Source organism: Martes martes (assembly GCF_963455335.1).
Source record: "Martes martes genome assembly, chromosome: 6".
NCBI classification, from domain to species: Eukaryota; Metazoa; Chordata; class Mammalia; order Carnivora; family Mustelidae; genus Martes; species Martes martes.
This window is the reverse complement of record NC_137893.1, coordinates 91,000,344-91,023,773: the sequence shown is the minus strand read 5'-3', so window position 1 is coordinate 91,023,773 and position 23,430 is coordinate 91,000,344. Positions and strand designations below refer to the sequence as shown.

The 23,430-nt window shown below is 34.9% G+C and overlaps 1 protein-coding gene across 3 annotated transcripts in view; it reads left to right on the top strand.

Moving 5' to 3' along the window:
• Positions 1-23,430, top strand: part of SUPT3H (SPT3 homolog, SAGA and STAGA complex component) — a gene marked incomplete at its 3' end in the record, with an annotated part of 536,454 nt that overhangs the window by 263,685 nt on the left and 249,339 nt on the right. The gene's annotated exons all lie outside the window — the stretch shown is intronic.

Sequence of the window (23,430 nt, the reverse complement as noted above, 5' to 3'; positions counted from 1 at the left end):
GGACAGTTTTTGTAAAATGCTTTTCAAAACTTTCCTGTATTGCACTTTAGACTTATAAAAGAGCTGCACAAATAGTACATAGAATTCTCAGATACCTTTCATCTTCCTCTGTTAACATCTTATGTAACCACAGTACAATTATCAAAAACAGGAAACAATGTTGGTATAATATTTTTAAAGAAATTACCAGCCTTATTCAGTTTCCATCAGTTTTCTTTTTACTATTCCTTTCCTGTCTCAGGATCCAGTCTGGGGTAACACATGTAGTTAGCTACCTTGTCTTTGTAGTCAGCCCTTTCCTAGGATAATTCCTCCATCTTTCCTTGTTTTATGGCCTTGACACCTTTTTAAACATGCCAGAGAGTTGTTTTATAAGACGTTCTTCTTTTTTCAGTCTGTTGTTTTCTTATGATTAGAACGTGGCTGTACATTTTTGCCAAGAACACTGTGGAAGTGATGGGTCCTTTTCAGTGTATCACATCAACATGGTCATGTTCTTGAGGTTTTATTTATGATTTTAACCTTGATAAATTGGTTAAGGTTGAATATATGCTGAATTTTTTCACTATAATGAAATTACAAGTTTCTTCATTTTGTAATAAATATCTTGGGGGAGGTATTTTTTTGGGGGGGGAGGTGTTTTGTGACTCTGCAAATATTTTCCTTCTCTAAAAATTTTTGCTTATTTATTTTACCATTTGTCAGTGCATCTTGTCCGAGACCGTTATGACTGTTGGTATTTGCCTAAGAGTGGTTTTCTATTTCCTGCTTTCCTTTTTATATTTTTTAATTGCAATTATTCTTAAAGGAGTATCTATCCTTTATCACCATTTATTTATTCAGTTTTTAATATATATTTGTATGGACTAATGTATATTTAAATTTAATCTTAAGATCATTTGGCAGTTATATCATTATTTATTTGTATTGCTTAAGTTGTTATAATGTTGGCCATTAGTTACATTGTCATGTCCTTTTCCCATTTGTCCATTAGAGTTTTGATCCTGTGTCCCATATATATTAGAGATATCAATCCATGTAGTATATAATACAAATATATTCTTTCAGTGTGTGAGTTATCTCTTGACTTTGTTTTTATGATTTTTTTAGGCATACAAATATTTTAATTTCAACAAAGCCAAATATATCAACCTTTTATTGTCTTAGAATTTTGAAACATAGTTAGAAAGACTTACTTTATACCGAATTTTTTTTTTAAAAATTTTATTCATTTATTTGACAGACAGAGGTCACAAGTAAGCAGAGAGGCAGGCACAGAGAGTGGGGGGGAGGAAGCAGGCTCCCTGCTGAGGAGAGAGCCCAGTGCGGGGCTCGATCCCAGGACCCTGAGATCATGACCTGAGCTGAAGGCAGAGGCTTAACCCCCTGAGCCACCCAGGCGCCCCTTTATACTGAATTTAAAAAGGAATTCACCCATGTTGCCTTCTGAGACTTGTGTGGTTTCCTTTTTAATGTTTAGGTCCTTAATCCGTTTGCAGTTTACTCTTGTTATCATGTGAGATGTGGATCTAATATTATCTTTATCCAAATGACTACCCAGTTATACCATCATCATTTATTAAAAAGCCTATGCTTTTCCTAATGATTTGAGATGCCTCCTTTATCATATACTGAATAAGTGTATTTGGGATCTATTTATGGTTTTATATTTATTGCCAGTGTTTTATTTTTCTATGCATATGATAGTACATTTTAAATTATGTAAGTTTTAATGGTATATTTTAAAGATTGTTACAGCTAGACTCCTTGTAATTTTTCTTTCTGTGTGGTCCTGGTTATTTATGTATGTTTATTTTTTATATGAATGTTAGTCTTAGATTTTTCTAGCTCCATAAAATACCTTTTTGGTGTCTTTATTGAAATTTCATGAATTTATAAATCAATTTAGAGAAAACTGCATCTTAAGAATGTTGGCTCCATCTAAGAAAAGAGAATGTCTTTACCTTTTTTGAAAACCACTTTTCTGTCTTTCGTGAGTGTTTTAACATTTATCTTCTATAGGCTTCACATATTTATTTCATTTATTCCTATGTATTTGATCTTTGTTATTACTGCAAATGGAACATCTGAAACTGAAGTACATAAATCTGTAGATTCAAGGAACTGAGCCAACTCCAGGCAGGGTAAACCCAAAGAAATGCATGTTAAAATGCTGAATACAAAAGACATAATATAAATCCTAAAAGCACCCAGATTCATTACCATAAGGGAACAACCTGCAAGACAGAATTTTCATTAGAAACATGGAGACTAGGTCTAAAATGAGCCTCTTGTAGACAGCATATAGAAGGATCTCTTTTAAAATCCATTCTGATACCCTATATCTTTTGATTGGTGCATTTAGTCCATTTACATTCAGAGTTATTTCTGAGAGGTATGAATATAGTGCCATTGTGTTATCTATAGAGTTGGTGTTTCTAGTGATGTTTTCTTGTCCTTTCTAGTCTTTGTTGCATTTGGTCTTTTTTTCTCTACTCAAAGTCCCTCTTAAAATTTCTTCAGGGCTGGTTTAGTGGTCATGAACTCCTTTAGTTTTTGTTTGTCTGGGAAACTCTATCTCTCCTACTATTTTCAGTGATAGCCTTGCTGGATAAAGAATTCATGGCTGCATATTTTTATCATTCATCATCTTGAATATATTTCCTTCCACTCCTTTCTGGCCTGCCAAGTCTCTGTGAACAAATCTGCTGTGAACCTGCTCTGTCTTCCCTTGTAGGTTAAGGACCCTTTCTCCCTTGCTGCATTGGCAAGGGAAGACAAACTTTCACTATTTCTCCTGCCCTGTCCCACTACCCGTCTTCCTCCTTGCTGTTGCCCAGGACACCTTCCCTGACCAAATAAACCCCTCAACACCAAGTCCCTGCCTCAAACTCTGCTCTTGGGGGACTCAGGCTGAGACCCTCCTCATGGAGGTCTTCCTGACCCCTCAGAGGTACCTGGGTCATCCCTACACACTCTGGCAACTCCCTACATTTCCCATTCATGGCTTTTAATCACCCTTGCAATTAAACTTTTAGGTAGTTATCTATTCATGTCTCCCTCCTAGTTAGACTATGAAAAAAAAAAGAAAAAAATGTAGATGTATGTAGATGACATAATACTCTATCCAGAAAACCTGAAAGACTCCACCAAAAATTGCTAGAACTCATACATGAATTCAGCAAAGTTGTGGGATATAAAATCAATGCATAGAAATCTGTTTCATTTCTGTATAACTGTTACGAAGCAGCAGAAAAAGAAATCAAGGAATTGATCTAATTTGCAATTGCATCAAAACAATAAGATACCTAGGAATAAATCTAACTAAAGGAGTAAAAGATCTGCACTCTGAAAACTATAGAACACTTATTAAAGAAATTGAAGAGGACACAAAGAAATGGAAAAACATTCCATGCTCATGGATTGGAAGAACAAACATTGATAAAATGTCTGTGCTACCCAAAGCAGTCTGCACATTTAATACAATCCCCGTCAAAATGCCACCAGTGTTTTTCACACAGCTAGAAGAAGCAATCCTAAAATTTGTATGGAACCACAAAAGACCCCAAATAGCCAAGCAATTCTAAAAAAGAAAAAACTGGAGGCATCGTGATTCTGGATTTCAAGCTATATTACAAAGCTGTAGTCATTAAGACAGTATGGTACTAGCACAAAAAGAGACACATAGATCCATGGAATAGAATAGACTACCCAAAAATGGGCCCACAACTATATGGTTAACTAATCTTTGACAAAGCAGGAAAGAATGTCCATTGGGAAAAAAAGTCTTTTCAACAAGTAGTGTTAGAAAACTGTACAGCAACATGCAGAAGAATGACATTGGACCATTTTCTTATACCATACACAAAAATAAATAAAAAAAAAATAAATTCAAAATGGATTAAAGATCCAGTTGTGAGACGGAAAACATCAAAATCCTAGAATCCTCTTTGAACATCATCCATAGCATCTTCTTACTAGACATGTCACCTCAGGCAAGGGAAACAAAAACAAAATGACCTATTGGGACTTCATCAAGATAAAAAGCTTCTGCACAGTGAAGGAAGCAATCAAGAAAACTAAAAGGCAGCCTACAGAATGGGAGAAGATATTTGCAAATGGCATAACTGATAAAGGGTTAGTATCCAAAATCTACCAAGAACTTATCAAACTGAACACCCCAAAAATAAATAATCTGGTTAAGAAATGAGCAAAAGACATGAATAGGCACTTTTCCATGACAATGACAAATGACATCCAGATGGCTAACAGACACATGAGATGATGCACAACATCACTCATATCAGGGAAATACAAATCAAAACCATGATGTGATACCATCTTACACTTGTCAGGATGGCTCAAATTAACAACACAAGAAACAATAGGCGTTTAGCAAGGTTGCAGAGAAAGGGGAACACTCTTGCACTGTTGGTAGGAATGCATACTGGTTCAGCCATTCTGGAGAACAACATGAGGGTTCCTCGAAATGTTAAAAATATAACTACGCTATGATCCAGCAATTGCGTTACTAGGTATTAACCCAAAGGATATGAAAATACAGATTCAAAGGGGTATATGCACCCTGATGTTTAGGCAACATTATCAACAATAGCCAAATTATGGAGAGAGCCCAAATGTCCATTGACTGATGAATGGATAAAGAAGATGTGGTATATATATATATATATATATATATATATATATATATATATACACACACACACACACACACACACAATGGAATATTACTCAGCCATCAAAAAATGAAATCTTGCCATTTTGCAACAATGACATGGATGGAGCTACAGTGTTTTATGCTAAGTGAAATAACTAGTCAGAGAAAGACAGATACATGATCTCACCCACATGTGGAATTTAAAAAAAAAAATAGATTAACATATGGGAGGGGAAAAGAAGAAAAAGAGAGAGAGTGAGAAACAAGCCATAAGAGATAGATAGAGATAATGATAGATAATGAGATAATGATAGATAATGATAGAGATAGATAATGATAGGTAGATAATGATAGAGAACAAACTGAGAGTTGATGAAGGGAGGTGGGTGGTGAATGAGCTGGATAAATGATGAGTATTAAGGAGGGCACTTGGAATGAAGTGCACTGGGTGTTGCTGTAAGTAATGAGTCACTGAATTCTAGTTGAGAAACCAATACTGTGTTGCATGTTAACTACCTAAAATCTAAATTAAAAAAATAATTTTAGAAAAGAAAACATGGCGACTAGAGGGAAGTACAGTTTTAAAGTACTGGATATAGAATTTTCAGTTGGCAGCTATTTTTCTCTGACTCCATATTAACACGGCCTTCTCTCCTTTGTTCCTGTGTCTCTATGTGTTCTTTTACCTTAAAAATATGATCAGACATTTACTAGTTAGTGTATTAAATCTATACATACTCGTATTTTCACATCACAGTGCTGTAGCTTTTCCTTTAAAGAGTCCTCTATCTTTTAAAGCGATTAAAATACAGAAGGAAGTATGTATAATCTTTTACATTTACCCACATAGTTACTGTTTTCTGTGCTCATCATTTGTTCTTACAGGTATGAGTTGCCATTTAAAAAATTTCCCTCAGCCTGAAAACACTGAAATTTTTAATAGTACAGGTGTGCCAGTGATGAATTATCTTAAGTTTCTACATCCGAACATACCTATTTTCACCTTTTTTCTTGAGGTCTATCTTTTCTATATGTGAAATTCTAGTTGCTCATCTTTTCCTTCCAGCTGTGCAAGTGTGCCACTCCAGTGTTTCTAAGCATACATTGGTTTCTGATGAGGGCATCTATTACTCATTTGATCCCTTGTTTGTAACATGTTATCATTCTCTGGCTCATTTCAAGATTTTCTCTTTATTGTTGGATCTTAGAAGTTTGATGTACGGAGGACAGACTTTTTTCATAGTTATCTTTCTTGCTAGTTTGCTGATCTTGCTGGATCTGGAAACAGTGTTTTCTGCCAACTTGCAGAAGTTTTTGGCCATTATTTTTTGCTTGTGTTTTTCATTCTTCAGTTTCAGTCACAAGTATGCTGAACTATTTGCTATTATTTCACAAATCTCTGAGAACCTCTAAATTTTTTTTTCAAAAAATTTTCCCCTTTGTTTAGCTGTTACTTTGTTTAGCTTTGTAGTATCTACTGATTTATCTTTAACTTCACGGATTCTTCTGTAGTCTTTAATCTACTATTTAGTCAATTTGTTGTATTTTTCATTTTAATCATAGTATTTATTCTCTGTTACACTATGTGAAAATGTATCTTATTGTGCTATAATATCCCTTTTTGAACTATGGACACATTTTTATATTGTTCTTTCATTTCAAATATAGAAGTTCCAGGTTACTTACAGAAGTTATTTCATGATGGTCATTGCAGTATATGAAGAAGAATTTGCCTAGGACTTATTATTACACATATATATATATATATATATATATATATGTAATAATCCGTGTATTATTTGGATAATAATTTTGATCTGTTTGTAAGATTGACCCTGTCCAAATCTTACTAAATGTAAAATGGAATGAGACATCTTACTAGAGGAAGGTCTTGCTTTTTTCTGCCATATCAAGGCATGTATTAGAATGAGTTCTTCAGATGAAAAGAATAATAGAGAAATGTTTTTAAAGTTAGTCCTTTCTTAGCATTGTATATTTGCAGCCATGACAAAATATGTAGGTCTATGTGTTTTCTGCCATCTGGTAATTCTCTATACATCTTAACTCTTTTTTTAAAATATTTTATTTATTTATTTAAGAGAGAGAGAGACAGAGAGTGAGCACAAGTTGGGGGGACGAGCATAGGGAGAGGGAGAAGCAGACTCCCCACTGAACAGGGAGCCCGATGTGGGACTCAATCCCAGGACCCTGAGATTATAACCTGAGCCAAGGGCAGCCACTTAACCAACTGAGCCACCCAGGTACCCCCATTTTAACTCTTAAGACTAGTTTTTTTCCTTTAATTCTTTTATTCTATGTTTATTGAGATATAATTAACATGTAACATTTGTAAATTTAAGGTGTACACTAACATGATTTTCTGTGTTTATATTGTGAAATGATGACCATGTTAGAGTTAGTTAACACATCCATCACCTCACATATTTAACATTTTTTGCATGAGTGATGAAAACATTTAATATCTATACTCTTAAGAGTTTTCATGTATACAATACAGTATCGTTAGCTATAGTCATCATGCTGTGCACTAGGTCCTCAGAACTGATCCATTGTATATTTAGAAATTCATACACTCTAAACCACATTGTTCCATTTCTTCCACCCCTAAGCCCCTGGCAGCCCCCAGTCTACTCTCTATTTCTGTGAGTTTGGTGTTTTTTTAGATTCTATGTATAATGAGATCCTCTCTTTCTCACTTATTTCACTTAGCATAATGCTTTCAAGGTTTATTTTATGTTACTACAATGGCAGGGATTGCAAGAGTTTTTTCAGTGGCCAGTAGTCCATTACACATAAACATGTGTACGTGTGCTACATTTTCTTTATTCATTTATCCATGGTCCACATTTGGGTGGTTTCTGTGTCTTGACAATGGTAAGTAATGCTGCAATGTATATTGTGTGTAGATATCTTTTCAAAGATTTTATTTCTTTTGGATATACACCCAGAAGTAGAATTGATGGCTCTTATGGCAGGTTTTTTGTTTTTTGTTTTTAATTTTATTTTCTTAAGAACTTTCATACTGTTTTCCATTGTGGCTATCTCAATTTACTTTCCTACTAACAGTGCACAAGGGGTTGCTTTTCTCCATATCCTTGCCAGCACTTGTAGTTTCCCATCTTGTTGGTAATAGTCCTTCTAGCATGGATAATATCTTCTTGTGGTTTTGATTTGAATTTCTCTGATGATAAGTGATATTGAGCACTTTTCATCTACCTTTTGGCCATTTGTGTATCTTCTTTGGAAAAATGTCTATCAGATCCTTCCTCAATTTTAAGTTTGCCAACTGTCTTTTATGTTCATGTTTTATTTGACAAGCATTAAATCTCAAGGGGGAAAACAGAGAGGATATGTTCCAATTTGATTGTCCATGTATAGAGAAATAGCTCGTCCAAGACACAGGCTTATTAAGTGCTGGGATTGGAACCAGAATTGAGGCCTCCTGTCCCTCATTCTATGCAGTTTTTTAAAAAATATATTCTTTTCTTGCTAAGGAGTTGTATATATCCCTGAATATTTTGGATATTAACTTCTTATCAGATATATGGTTTGCAAATATATTCTCCCATTTTATAGGATGCCTTTTCATTTTATTGATTGTGATTTTCACTCTGCAGCTTTTTATTTTTATTTTTTTTAAAGATTTTATTTATTTGACAGAGATGACAAGCAGGCAGAGGGGCAGGCAGAGAGAGAGGGGGGAAGCAGGCTCCCTGCTGAGCAGAGAGCCCATTGTGGGGCTCCATCCCAGGACCCTGGGATCATGACCTGAGCCAAAGGCAGAGGCTTTAACCCACTGAGCCACCCAGGCGCCCCAACTCTGCAGCTTTTTAATTTGTTGTACTCTCAGTTGTTTGTTTTTTGCTGTGCTTTTAATGTCCTATCCAAAATATCTTTGCCCAGACCAATATCAGGGAGTTTTTCATTTAAGTTTTATTCTAAGAGTTTTATGGTTTCAAGTCTTACATTTGAGACTTTATTCCATTTGGAGTTAATTTTTGTGAGTAGTGTGAGATAGAGATCCAATTTCATTCTTTCACATGTGGTATCCAGTTTTCCAATACCATTTATTAAAGAGACTATTTTCTCCATTGAATATTCTTGGCTCCCTTATGAAATATCAGTTCACTGTGTGTGCATAGGTGTATTTCTGGGATCTTAATTCTGTATCATTCATCTTTGTGTGCATTTTTATGCCAGTATCATGCTGTTTTTAATTACTATAGTTTCGTAGTATAGTTCAAAATCAGACTGTGATGTTTTCTTCTTTTTTCTCAAGATTGCATCAGTTATTCAGGGTCTTTTGTAGTTCCATATAAATTTTAGCATTGTCTTTTCTATCTCTGTGAAAAATGCCATTGGAATTTTAATAAGGATTGCATTGAGTCTATAGATGGCTTTGAGTAATTTGGACATTTAAGTAATACTAATTTTTCAATCTGTGAGCACAAGATATCTTCCCATTTTTTGTGTTGTTTTTAATTGCTTTCCTTACAATTGTACAGTTTTCAGTGTAGTGACATTTTACCTCATTAGTTAAATTTAAATATTTTATTTTTTTTTTGATGCTAGTGTAAAATAAAGACAAGTGATTCTTGTCTTTATTTTTCTTTCAGATAGCTCATTGCTGGTGTATAGAAATGCAACTGACTTTTGTATATTGACTTTGTATTTTGTAACTTTACTGAATTTATTGGTTTTAATTGTTTTTTTGGTAGATTCTTTATATTTCCTACATGTGACATCATGTCATCTGCAAAACAGAGTTTTATATCTTCCTCTCAAACCGGAATACTTTTTATTTCTTTTTCTTGCCTAATTTTTCTGGGTAGGGCTTCTAGTAGTATGTTGAATAAGAGTGGTGAGAATGGGTATCCTTGTCTTGTTCCTGATTTTAAAAGAAAAACTTTTAATCTTTCACTTGATACTAGCTATTGACTTGTCATATATGGCCTTTATTATATTGAGTTATATTCCTTCTTTACATAATATGTTCAGAATTATTATCATAAAAGGGTGTTGAATTTTGTGAAATGTTTTTTCTGTATCTATTATGAGAGTCATAAGCCTCATTCTATTTAAGTAACATATCATCCTTATTGATTTGTGTATATTGAACCAACCTTGGATCCCAGGGAAAAATTCCACTTGATTATAGTGTATGATCTTTTTAATGTACTTTTGAATTTGGTTTGCTAGAATTTTATTGAGAATTTCTGAATCTGTATTCATCAGATACATTATCCTGTAGTTTTCTTTTGGTGTCCTTATCTGACTTTGGTGTCAGTTTAATTCTGGCCTCACGAAATGAGTTTGGAAGTGTTCCCTCTTCTTCAGTTTTTGGAAGAATTTGGGGATTGTCTTCTTTAAATACTTGGTAGAATTTACCGGTGAAACTGTCTGATCCTGGGCTTTTCTTTGTTGGAAGATTTTGATTACAGCTTCAATTTCTTAGTATTGGTCTGTTCAGATTTTCCATTTCTTTATGGTTCAGTCTTGGTAAACTCTGTATTTCTGTTTATTTCTAGAAATTTATCCATTTCATCTAGATTATCCATTTTGTTTTCATGTAATGCTCACAGCATCCTTTTATGATCTGCATTTCTGTGATACCAGTTGTAATTCTCCTATTTCTTTTATAATTTTGTTTACTTGGTCCTCTTTTTCTTTCCTCATTAGTTGAGCTACAGATTTGTCAGTCTGTTTATATTTTCAAAAAAATTCCTCATTCCATTGTTTTTTTTTTTTTTTTTTCCTATCGTGTCTCTAGTTTCTATCTCATTTATTTTTGCTCTGATCTATATTATTTCCTTCTGCTATCTTTGGACTTGTTTGTTCCTTTTCTTAAATACTTGTGTTATAAAGTTAGGTTATGTATTTGGGATCTTTCTTTATTTTTAATGTAAGCATTTATTGCTATAAACTTCTCTCTTAAACTGGTTTTGCTGCATCCCAAAAGCTTTGGTATGTTCTGCTTTTGTTTTTATCTCAAGCTATTTTCTCTCTTCCCTTTTGATTTCTTCTTTGATCCATTGGTTATTCAGAAGAGTGTGTTTAATTTCTGCATATTTGAGAATTTTCCAGTTTTCCTTCTATTATTGATTTCTAGTTCCTTACCGTTGGGGTCAGAAAAAAAAAATACTTGATTTATGATTTCAGTCTGTAGACCGAAATGTTTCCGAAATGTTTCCTGCCTGGTTCTTGTGCCAGCAGGATTCCTTGAGACAACAGCTGGGAAGGACTGGAGCCCAGTTATAGGGCCCTTTCAGAATCTACAGAAAGACCAAGTTTGGTGGGCTTACCTATGGGGGCTACTGGACAGCAGCCAAGGGGGTTGGAACCAGTGCACAGACCATTTCAAAGTCCACAGCTGGGACTGAGCTGTGTCTCTACTATCTGAGCCACAGGTGGGCATGACTCCTTCCAGATCCTTTGGTGTGTGGGGCTGGTAATGGTATGGTGGCCACACAGGGCTGTAACCTAGCCTTCAGCAGTACAGGATTGTTTCTGGGTCTGTAGCCAGTACCATGTTCACTGCATCAGTTGCAAAACAACTCTTCTCAGCCTCAGACTGCACTGGACTTTCACAGTCTCTTACCTGGATCCTCAAGCACACACACGTGGCCCTTTTGTCCGTGGATGGTGGCCACATTATTGTTGCTGAGGCTGAATGCAAGCATGGGAGCTCTTAATTGGTGTCTCCTCTCCTTTAATTCTTTGAATATATTTATAATAACTCCTTTAAAGTCTTTATCTTCTATATTCAATATTTGGATCACATTGGAATCCATTACCATTGACACCACTATTTATTCAGTTTTCCTTTTGTTTCTTTGCATCCCTAGTAATTTTTGTTTGAAAAGTGGATATTGTAGATGACATACCCTTATGATGCCTCTGAAAATTTTGGTTGTTTTTCTTTTAGCTGGCAGGTAACTTGCCTGGACATAAAATATAAACTCTGCCATGTTGTGAGCCAACTCACATCTCTTCTAAGTTCTTAAAACTTCCTGCTACTGCTTTTTTGGCTTCATCCCTTCTGCATCTCCTGTGAGCTTGTGCATTTCAAAACATTTCTGCTCTTCAAAGGAAAAGAAAACATAATAGGAAAAAGTTGTTTAAATATTGATACTTCCTTAAGTTAGAATACAATGCAGCCACTACACATTGTGCTGTATTGTTTTCATACTACTTTGACTTTTTGTATTTGAAGTGTGTTGCTTGTATTACATATGGCAAAATCCATGTTTTTTTTCTTGTTGTTTTTCAGCTCTGTGTGTGTGTGGTTTTTTTTTTTTTTTTTTAATTTATTTGACAGACAGAGATCACAAGCAGGCAGAGAGGCAGGCAGAGAGAGAGGAGGAAGCAGGCTCCCTGCTGAGCAGAGAGCCCAATGCAGGGCTCGATCCCAGTACCCTGAGATCATTACCTCAGCTGAAAGCAGAGGCTTTAACCCACTGAGCCACCCAGGTGCCCCAGCTCTGTGTGTTTTGACAGATGTACAGAATCTTATAAATACCGCAACAGTCAAGATTCAATACTGTTACATTAGTCCCCCCCCCAAATTCCCTTGTTTTACCCATTTGTATTCAGACTCCTCTTCCATATCCCAAGCTCCCACCTCCTTGAGGTTTCCATTCACCTTTGTTGGAGTAGAATGAGAGAGTGTCTCATAACTTTTTGTATGTGCCTGGTAATCAGACCTAAATTTACATGGTTTTTGTGTCCAGAGTAGGAGTTACTAGTGTAAAATAAAACCCGTGAAATTCACTGCCAGATTTTTGTATTTCAGGTTCTCATTTCCTTCTCGAGTCTGCCTCCTACCATTTATTATTCAGAATTCTCAGATAGTTGTCACATGCCCTGTATCCAGGGTTTTTATTGTATTCATTGGGAGAAGCAGTGCAGAGTGTGCTTACTCCAACTTAACCTACTGGATATTTGAATTAAATCATTTTTTTTAAAAGATTTTATTTATTTATTTGACAGACAGAGATCATAAGTAGGCAGAGAGGCGGGGGGGGGTGGTGGGGGGAGGAAAGCAGGCTCCCTGCTGAGCAGAGAGCAGATTCAGGACTCTATTCCAGGACCCTGGGAATCATGACCTGAGCCGAAGGCAGAGGCTTTAACCAGCCACCCAGGTGCCCCAAATTAAATCATTTTTCCAAACATTGTTGTATTGCTCCGTTCATTGTCATTCTTTCTATTTAAAAACTTTTTATTGAGACATAACTGACCTATAATATTAGTTTCAGGTATATAACATTATATTAGTTTCAGTTTTTATAAATACTGCAAAATGATCACAATAATGAATTTCTCTAATTTTTTTTTCTTTCCTCTTTTTTCACCTCTTTTGTGTCAGAATCTTGGTACATTTTTATCATAGAACATTTGTTCCACAGTGTTACCAAAGAATTCTTATTTCTGATACTGATATAAGTAAAAGCATGTTGTTTCCAAGTAGAGATTCATTTGCAGTTAAGTAAATTAATTTATTAATTTCAGATTTAAACTTATGAATTAAAGAAGACCTTGGTTATCTTTGATGGTGGTCTTCTGATATTCTTGAAGCTTAAACATCTATTTCTCTTAGTTTTAACCTGCATGTCAGAGACCTCTTTCAATAGTTTGTGGGTTTTTTTTTTTTAAGATTTTATTTATTTATTTGACAGAGAGATAGAGAGCACAAGTAGGCAAAGCAGTAGGCAGAGGGAGAGGGAGAAGAAGCAGGCTCTCTGCCGAGCAAGGAGCCCGATGCAGGGCTCTATCCCAGGACTCTGGGATCACGATCCGAGCTGATGGCAGCTGCTCAACCGACTGAGCTACCCAGGCCCTCTCTTTTGATAGTTTTTAAAACAATATTTATTTATTGTTTGAAAACTACCACATTGTGTTTTGGTATCTCTTGGTGATATCTGGATGAAATCCAAACATGCATAGGGCTGTTATATATGGGTAAGTCTTTGGGAATTGCTATTCAGAAAGCTGTGGTGGTTTCAATGCCGCAGTGTCCTTTCCGATCCAGTAATCATAGTATGTTAAAATACTCTCTATATATTTACTGTTCAATATGTGGGAATCCTTATGGGATTAAATCTTTAGCTGCACACTCTAATATTATATATAAGTGGCTATCAGTTGTTCTTTGAACAGGAAAGATATTTTTAACAATGTCCTAAAAACAAAAGTATAAAGTAAGCCAACCATTTAGTTTCTAGAGTGTCGTATACTGTTTCAAACTGTTTCTTGCTTTAATAGATAATTAGGTATTCTTTATTTCATGTACTAATTTTATGTATTCATTAATTTAGTAAACCTTTATTGAGTGACACTAATGGATCTCTGATTCTGCTGATACAAAGTGAATAAAAATTGTCTTTGCCTTTGGGGAATTAACAGTTTTGTAATGTATACGGACACATACAAATTAAATTTAAAATCCAAAAGGAAGCAAATACACACTCTTTTCCAGTGTACATTTAACACTTTCCAAGACAGATAATATGTTACGTGACAAAATAAGTCTTAATAAATTCAAGAGAATTGAAATCATATCAAGCATCTTTTCTGACCACAATGGTATGAAACTGAGAATTAATTAGTTATGTGAAAAAAAAACTGGAAAACTCACAAATATATGAAGATGAAAGAACATGCTACTAAACAACCAATTAGTGCTAAATGCCTACCTGAAGAAATCAAAAAAGTCTCAAACAACCTACTTTATACTTTATACTATATCAATGGAACTAGAAAAAAGAAGAACAAACAAAACCAATGTTAATAGAAGGAAGAAAATAACAAAGATTAGAGCAGAAAGAAATGAAACAGAGACTAAGAAGACAATAGAAAAGATTAATGAAACTAAGGGCTGGTTCATCAAAAAGATCAATGAAATTGAGAAACCTTTAGACTCACAAAGAAGAGAAAGGAGGCCTCAAAATCAGAAATGAAAGAGATGTTACAACTGATGCTACAAAAATATAAAGGATCATAAGAAACTACTATAAACAATTACATGCTAACAAATTGGATAACCTAGAAGAAATGGATAAATTCCTAGAAACACACCACCTTACCAAGACTGCATCTGGGTGAAATAGAAAATCTGAACATTGCAATTACTATAAAGGAGATTCAATCAGTAATCAAATATCTTCCAATAAACAAAAGTCCAGGACCAGAGGGCTTCACTGATGAATTCTGCCAAACATTCAAAGAAGAATTAATGGCAGTTCTTCTCAAAGTCTTCCTAAAAAAACAGAACAGGAAGGAATTCTTCTAAACTCATTTTACAAGGCCAGCATTACCCTGATACCAAACCCAGAAAAGGAAGTCACAAGAAAATTTCAGGCCAATATCCCTGATTAATATAGGCCCAAACATCCTCAACAAAACATTAGCAAACCAACTCAACAATACATAAAAAGGATCATGTACCATGATCAAGTGGGATTTATTCTATGGATGCAAGGATGGCTCAACATGCACAGTCTGCTACACTACATTAACAGAAAGGAGGATAAAAATCGTATGATCATCTCAGTATGCATAAAGGCATTTGACAAAATTCAACATCCATTTATGATAAAAACTCTCAACAAAGCACATACAGAGGAACTGTACTTCAATAAGTAATAAGGACTGTATATGACAAGCCCACAACTAACATCATATTCAACAATGGAAAGGGGGAAGCTTTTCTTCTAAGGTCAGGAAGAAGACAAGAATGCCCACTTTCACCACTTTCATTCAACATAATATTGGAACTCTTAGAGTAGTCAGACAAGAAAAAGAAATAAAAGGCATCCACATTGGAAAGGAAGAAGTAAAATTTCTACAATTTATATTATATATTAAAAAAATCCTAAGATTCCATGAAAAAACTTAAAACTAATAAATTCAGTAAAGTTGCAAGTCAGCAAATTCAGTAAAGGATACAAAATTAAAAAGCAAAAATCTTTTTTTTTCCTATACACTAATAATGAACTATCAAAAAGAGAAGTTAAGAGAAAAACAATCTCATTTATAATTGCATCAAAAAGAATATACTTTCTAGGAATAAATTTAACCAAGGAGATGAAACACCTGTATAGTAAAAACTACAGGACATTAAGGAAAAAATTTGAAGATGACACAAATAAATGGAAAGATATTCCATGCTCAAAGTTTGGAAGAAGTAATATTGTTAAAATGTCCACCACACCCAGTGCTCCATGCAATATGTGCCCTTCTTAATACCCAACACCAGGCCTTTTCAACCCCCCAACCCCCCTTCCCATCCCAAACCCTCAGTTTGAATCTTGGAACACTGAAAAAATAAAATAAAATTTTAAAAAACATATATACACATCTTGCTACATTGCTGAAATTTTGTCTTTCTGTAAAATCACTGTTTTAATTTTTGTATCTGTACATACCAGTGATATAAACCATCTCATTTTTCTCTTTATTTCTAGTATGTGAAATAAACATTAAAAATCTCCACCATTATCTAAAAATAAAAAATAAATAAATAAAATTTCCATAGTATCCAAAGCAGTTTACAGATTCAAGTCAATCCATATCAAAATTCCAATGTCATTTTAATAGAAATAAAACAATCCTAAAATTTATATTTTAGATATAAATTTATTATTTATATATATTATATATATTATATTATATATATTTTATATATTTTATATATTATATATATTATAAATTTATATATATTTTAGAATTGCAAAAGACCTTGAATAGCCAAAGCAGTCTTAACAAAGAAGAACAAAACTGGAGATACCACACTCTCTTGTTTCAAACTACATTTAAAAGGTGTAATAAATAAAACAGTATGGTATTGGAATAAAAACAGACATATAGATTAATAGAGTGGAATAGAGATCCTGAAAATAAATCCATGCATATATGATCAATTAATTTTCAACAAAGCAAGCATGAATATACAATGGGAAAACAACAGTCTGTTCAAAAATGGTGTTGGGACAATTGGACAGTCACATACAAAAGAATGACACTGGACCACTATCTTATACCATACACTAACAGTAACTCAAAATTGATTTAAATACTTGAACATAACACCTGAAACAATGTAACTCCTAAAAGAAAACATAGGTAGTAATCTTTTTGACATAGGTTTTCATCGTGATTTTTTTAATCTGATACCAAAAGCAAAAGCAAAATTAGTGGGATTATTTCAACTATACAAAATGTCCGCAGAGCAAAGGAGACTATCAACAAACTGAAAAGACAATCTACTGAATGGAAGAAAATATTTGGAGATCCTATAGTTGCTAAGTTATTAATATCCCAAATACATTAAGAATTCACATAGTTCATAGGAAAAAAATTTTGATTAAAAAATAGGCAGAGCATTTGGATAGACATTTTTCCACAGAAGATGTGCAGATGGCACATCTTTTTTTTAATCAAAAAATTTTGATTAAAAAATAGGCAGAGCATTTGGATAGACATTTTTCCACAGAAGATGTGCAGATGGCCACCAGGTACATGAAAAGGTGTTATACATCACTAATCATCAGGAAAATACAGATCAAAACCACAATGAGATACTAGTTCACACCTGTTAGAATGACTGTTATCAAAAAGATGAGAACACTTGTTGGCAAGGATGTGAAAAAGGGAACTCTTGTGCACTGTTAGTGGAATTACAAATTGGTACAGCTACTGTGGAAAACGGTGTGGAAATTTCTCACAAAAAATTAAAACTAGAACTACCGTATGATCCAGCAATTCCACTTCTTGGTATTATTATAAGATAACAAACACCAATCCCAAAAGATGGATGTGCCTGTGTTCGTTGCAGCCCTATTTACAATAGCCGGGATACAACCTAAGTGTCTGTTGATGGATGACTGGATTAACAAATTATGATACAGATCCACAGTGTCATATGATCCAGCCACAGAAAAGAATGGGATCTTGCCACTTGCAGCTACATGGGTGGATCTAGAGGGCATTATGCTAGTTAAGTAAGTCAGACAGAGAAAGACAAATTCCGTATGATCTCTTTTACGTGTGGAATTTAAAAACAAAAACATAAAAAGCCAGCTCATACATATAGAGAACAGGATAGTGGTTGCCAGTAGTGTGGTGGAGGGTGTACGGATGTGGAGAAACTGGTATGCTATATTTTGTTTGTGTTTTTCATCTGAGTAAATTGAGTACAAAAATAATTTTAAAACGTGAGGGCTGGTAATGCTAATATGCATAAAGAGTGATGGGAGTTTTGACAAGTGGTATCCAACCTGGAGTTCATCATGCATTGGTATATACTTATCTATATAAAAATACATGTTAAATCTTTTATAGGAATCTACATATTTACTGTATTAAATTGAGGAAAGTAAGCATCAGAATAGACATTATAAACTTTACCTCTGCATAGATGCAGCATGGAAGCATATTTTATTTTACTTGGCCTATATTTTTAAAGATGTGAATTTAATTGCCAACATTTAAAAATTGGACTTGTTTTACATAAAAACAGGATTTGGGGCTTCTCTTGAAACATTAAAATTAAAATGTTAGACAACATAGGCCTGAATTTAGGATGAAGATCTTTGCTCAGTGGCTCCTTCTACCTGTGGGAGGTAAACCAGACCAGCTTCATTGACTTAACCAGGAAAGTATTCAGTATTGATGGAGTTATGCAGCATATGGTACCCATTTTGGCCATAGTCCTCTCCAGTTTCACTTTTCAAGAAACCGAATTTTGGAAGAAAATTTCGTTACTTTAAAAGAAATTTTACTTCCCCTAAAAGCTGTGGGAACAGTTGTTATGTAGGTTGCAGAAATTCAGAAAGATAATAAAGAAGGTTGTTTCCTGTGGGGTTTACTTTTTTTTTTTTTAACCCATGTAGCTTGGCTCTGTTAATGGAAGAGTGATCTGTCAAAGGTAATACAAAAATCATCGAAACAACAGGAAGCATTTAGGTTCTTGCTACTGCTTGTGTAGAAGTGAGGAGGGGCATTCCACCATCACAGCTTCTGTGGTGCTGTGTCTCCTGTCAGAAAGCACCTTTACCTACTGGGACAGTGAGCTAGGACTTCAGCAACTCAATTGTTCTTCCTTCTGCAGCTGAAAGCTAAAATTTAATAAAACTTAATCTAAAACTTAAAGGGAAAGAAAAACATAGAAGTTCAATACTAGTGCCAGTATCCCTTGGCTTTTTAAAATATCTGTTCTGAATTCTTACACATGAAAGCGTAGGCACGCAACTGATACTTATTCAGGCTACCTAGCAATTCTTCAGTTACACAGATATTCTGAGTCATTATAGGGGACTATAAAAACCCAGAGTCTCAAAAAAAAAACAAAAAAAAACCCACACAACCCAAGTCTCTTTAAGTATAGAATCAGTGTCAGTTGTTAGATTGTCTAAGAATTATCTGCAAAACATAAGCAAGTTCAGATTGTTCATCTATACTCTCCAAAGGATTCTTTTTCAGGAGGGCTCAGGTGGGGCTGAAGAATTTGTATTTTTTTTAAAGATTTTATTTATTTATTTGACAGAGAAAGAGAGATCACAAATAGGCAGAGCAGCAGGCAGAGAGAATGGGGGAAGCAGGCTCCCTGCTGAGCAGAGAGCCCGACGGGGGGCTCGATCCCAGGACCCTGAGATCATGACCTGAGCCGAAGGCAGAGGCTTAACCCACTGAGCCATGCAGGGAGCCCAAGAATTTGTATTTTTAATAAAAACCCAAGATCTTTGTAATCTAAGTAGTCCAAGAATCAGACTTGAGAAACCAGTTTATAGGCTGGTGGTTTGTAACCAGGGCTGGGCAACAAAATTGCCGGTATTTTTGAAAAAGTAACTTTCAGACAACTTTAAGGTGAACTTTCAGACAACTTTAAGGTTAACAGGTGAGGCTACTCCTTGAAACTGAAGTATATACAGAGTCTAACTGTAACTTAATGAATTTGTTTTTCTTTACACCCTGATACACCTAAATGTTTTCTCTTTCAAAACAGATCTCCTTAAGATGCCATAAAATTGTTGCAGTAACCCTAGATATTACTCAAAGCATCACGTTTGTTTACCCAATTTTGGTTGATCTTGATTATTAAAGTCAGTAAAACCATTCAGAAACAAGTCTGATGAATAGGGTAGTTGATTATATGATCTATCCCAAGGCAGTTAGCAGTAGTTCTCAACTTGGAGTTCACATTAAAGCCATCTTCTTTAAAACAACAACATCAAAACCCCACAGGTACCACACCCTACTCCTTATCTGCCCAATCAAAAATTCTGGGGGAAGAATTATTCTGGGTGTGAGTGCCCCTAAAAAAAAAGCATTCCTGCTGACTCTGTTGAGAAGCTGTGGGTATGAGGCGCTGTACTTTCGGGTATTTGTGCGTGAGTTGGCCTCTTTGATGGAGCTTCTTAAAGGTGTGTCTTTGTAGGCATATGCCTCTTAAGGCTTGAAATGCTTGCTGACAATTAAATGGAACAATACAGACTTTGTATTTAAAAAAAGTGATTGGAATAGTTTAAATGATTAACACATATGTAAGTACACACACGGTGCCATTTTCTTCATTTTAGAGACAGAGAAATAACAGAGGGCGATGATAGATATAAATACAATTTTAATCATCAAGTTTATACTTAGATAATATAGCATGAAAAATATAAGCAAGAGGAAAATATTCATTTAATTCAATGTGTAATCTCTGTGAACAAAATATCTACCTCAAAATACTAACAGCTTCTTCCAAGAAGAAGCTTTTTTCAGTCAGGAATTTCTGAAATCAGTCTTGAATCTGTTTATATTTTCGGCATTTTACTTTGTGTGAGGTAACAAGTTACACAAGTTGATACCTAGTGTATATATTGTATTACCCCTTGTATCCTAAAGCACTTTTTTAAATGTCGATTTGCCTTCTGTCCTAGGCCATACAGAATTTTGTGTTGTCCACTATTTCGAGGTATTCTCTCTTGACATACAGATATCCACACGGAATATAGTGTCCTAAAGCAGGTCAGCTGTGTTTTTGACAAGTTTATGTGGTATACTTTGATTTTTCTTTTGAATGTGTTTCTTGTTCAGTCAGTCAATGCAGATTTTTGTTGAACATCATCTGTGTATCTAATATTAATAATGGTGGGCAGTTTGGGGATTATTTTGGCAGCATCTGCTTATTGTCTCATTTGGGAAATGCTATAGTAAGATTAGCAAATTGGGAAGTTTTCCTTAAATCTCCACTTTTGTGCCAGTTTCTTCAACCTGTTGGCCTTTACCCTCTCATCCTTTACCCCCAATCTTACCCCTGATTCTTAATCAGTAGTATTTCAGCCAGAAATACCTCAGAAGAAATACTTCTGCATGATCTTCCTCTGCTCTATTCTACTTGTTAGGTTGTATCTGGCTTAGGCCCCAGTTGACTCCTTTTCACTGGAGTTCTGTAGGATTACAGGATATGTTAAATAATGAAAATACATAGTTTAAACTCTGCATAAGGCTTTCTGTGTTATTAAAGAACAAGTGATGATATTAAAATGATAGAATTTTAAAGTTGAATTACACTTCAGAAATTATTTTAAGTTTAAGTTGTCTAGTTTTGAATCAAATGGAATTGTCATTTTTATAGATCACGAATGATTGAATATTGCCAATTTTACATGGTTCAGTCCAATATAAATTAGAAGTTGTCACTAGAGAGAGAGGGTATTCAAAAGACTTAATGTCCTTATTTTGTAAAATGACAGTGTTAATAGTTATAGTGGTTATAGAGGGTCATGAAAATTAGGTAAAATGTATGTAAAGGTAGTGGTGAATGAAATTCTTGGGGCATAGCATCCTTTCTCCAAGTTATAGTAATGCTAATGTTAAGTGGTTAATGTTGTGTTTAATCCTGATAAGATAAGAGGACTATTTGATGGCATGATTTAGATTAGAAATGGATTGGAAAATGAATTGAAATGCTCTTTCACATTTACCAAAGAGATGCCAATCTTTTTGTATCCTAAGCTTCCCTCTCCCTCAACTCCCCAGGTTGAGCTGCATCTCCAGTTTGAGGACAGCTAGAGATTTGTGCCAATTTGAAATGGTGTGACGAGTTGCTATTAAATGATGTTCTTAATAATAATGGTACTATCCTAAAAAAAATTAAAAAAAATAAAAATTAAAAAAAAAAATAATGGTACTATCCTTTCAAGATTAAAACTATTACAACTTCTGCTGGCTATATAGCTGCTTTCATTTTTCTTTTCATTCAAGCTTAGTGACCAGAAGAATCTCTTCATTTCATGCATAGAATATAATTATCATTCCACTTCAAAATCATATTGGACTTTCTTGGTATTCATCTACTAGGCAACTAGTAAGCTGTTCAATCTGTCCAACTGCTTTCACACAGAACCAGTACAGGGTTAGTCAAACAGTCTTTAATATGAAAACTGATAGAGGTACCTGGGTGGCTCAGTCAGTTACATGTCCGATTCTTGGTTTCTGCTCAGGTCACGATCTCATGGGTCATGAAACTGAGCCCATGTCCAGGTCCATGATCAGCAGGGAGTCTGCTTGAGATTCTCTCCCTCTGCCCTCCCCCCTCTCTAAAATAAATAAGTCTTTCTAAAAGTATGAGAAAATTGGTAAATTTATGTGTGCAAAGAACAATTGCTTAAATCTCTCACAGTGCACTGAGATGCAGAGTCGTCCATCTCCTCACCACCCCTCTACCGGCTTTCTTACTTCTAATGCTTTTTAATTTGGCAGTTAATCTCCTTGATAGAAGGAGCTCATGTAAGGCATTGTTTGAGCCTCATTACCGTTTCTGTGAGGCCGTCACTTATGCCACCTCAGTAATGGTTTATGAGTATGTTTTTATTTTTATTTTTTCATTTTATTTTACTTCTTTTCAGTGTTCCTGAGTTCATTGTTTATGCACCACACCCAGTGCTCCATGCAATACCTGCCCGCCATAATACCCACCACTAGGCTCACCCAACCCCCTGCCTCCTCCCCTCCAAAGCCCTCAGTTTGTTTCTCAGAGTCCACAGTCTCTCATGGTTTGTCTCCTCCTCCGATTTCCCTCAACTCATTTTTCCTCTCCATCTCCCCATGTCCTCTGTGTTATTCCTTACGCTCCACAAATAAAGGAGTATGTTTTTAAAAAGTGAGTATGTTTTTAAAAAGAGAGAGAGGCACACCAAGAAACTCTCAACTATAGAGAACAAAATGTTGGTTACTAGAAGAGCAGTGAGTGGGGGGAGGAGTTAAATAGGAGAAGGGGATTAAGGAGAGCACTTTTCATGATGAGCACTGGGTGTTGTATGGAAGTGTTGAATCACTGTATTGTACACCTGAAACTAGTATTACACTCTATGTTAACTAACTGGAATTTAAATAAAAACTTTAAACAGTAATAAAGTTTGCTGTGCAGAACTTCAGTTGTAAGGGGTTATCAAAATAGGACAAACTAATATAATTTGTGATTGCATAAAATAGAGGAAGTAGAGGTACCATGGGGACCTAATGAATCACAGAATGGAAACAGTCTTCTAGCTAACTAAACATTGAGACTTTGTACTAAGTCAAAGCGCATATATGTAACTCAGCAAACCGGAACACACTCTGTGTTTACATGAATGGGATAAAGGAATTCACAGATACCATCTGGGAGAAAACTCTTGGCATATTTTGTCTGTTCCTACTGTGGAGTAAATCAAGTACCACGTATTTATTATAAACAGCTTAAA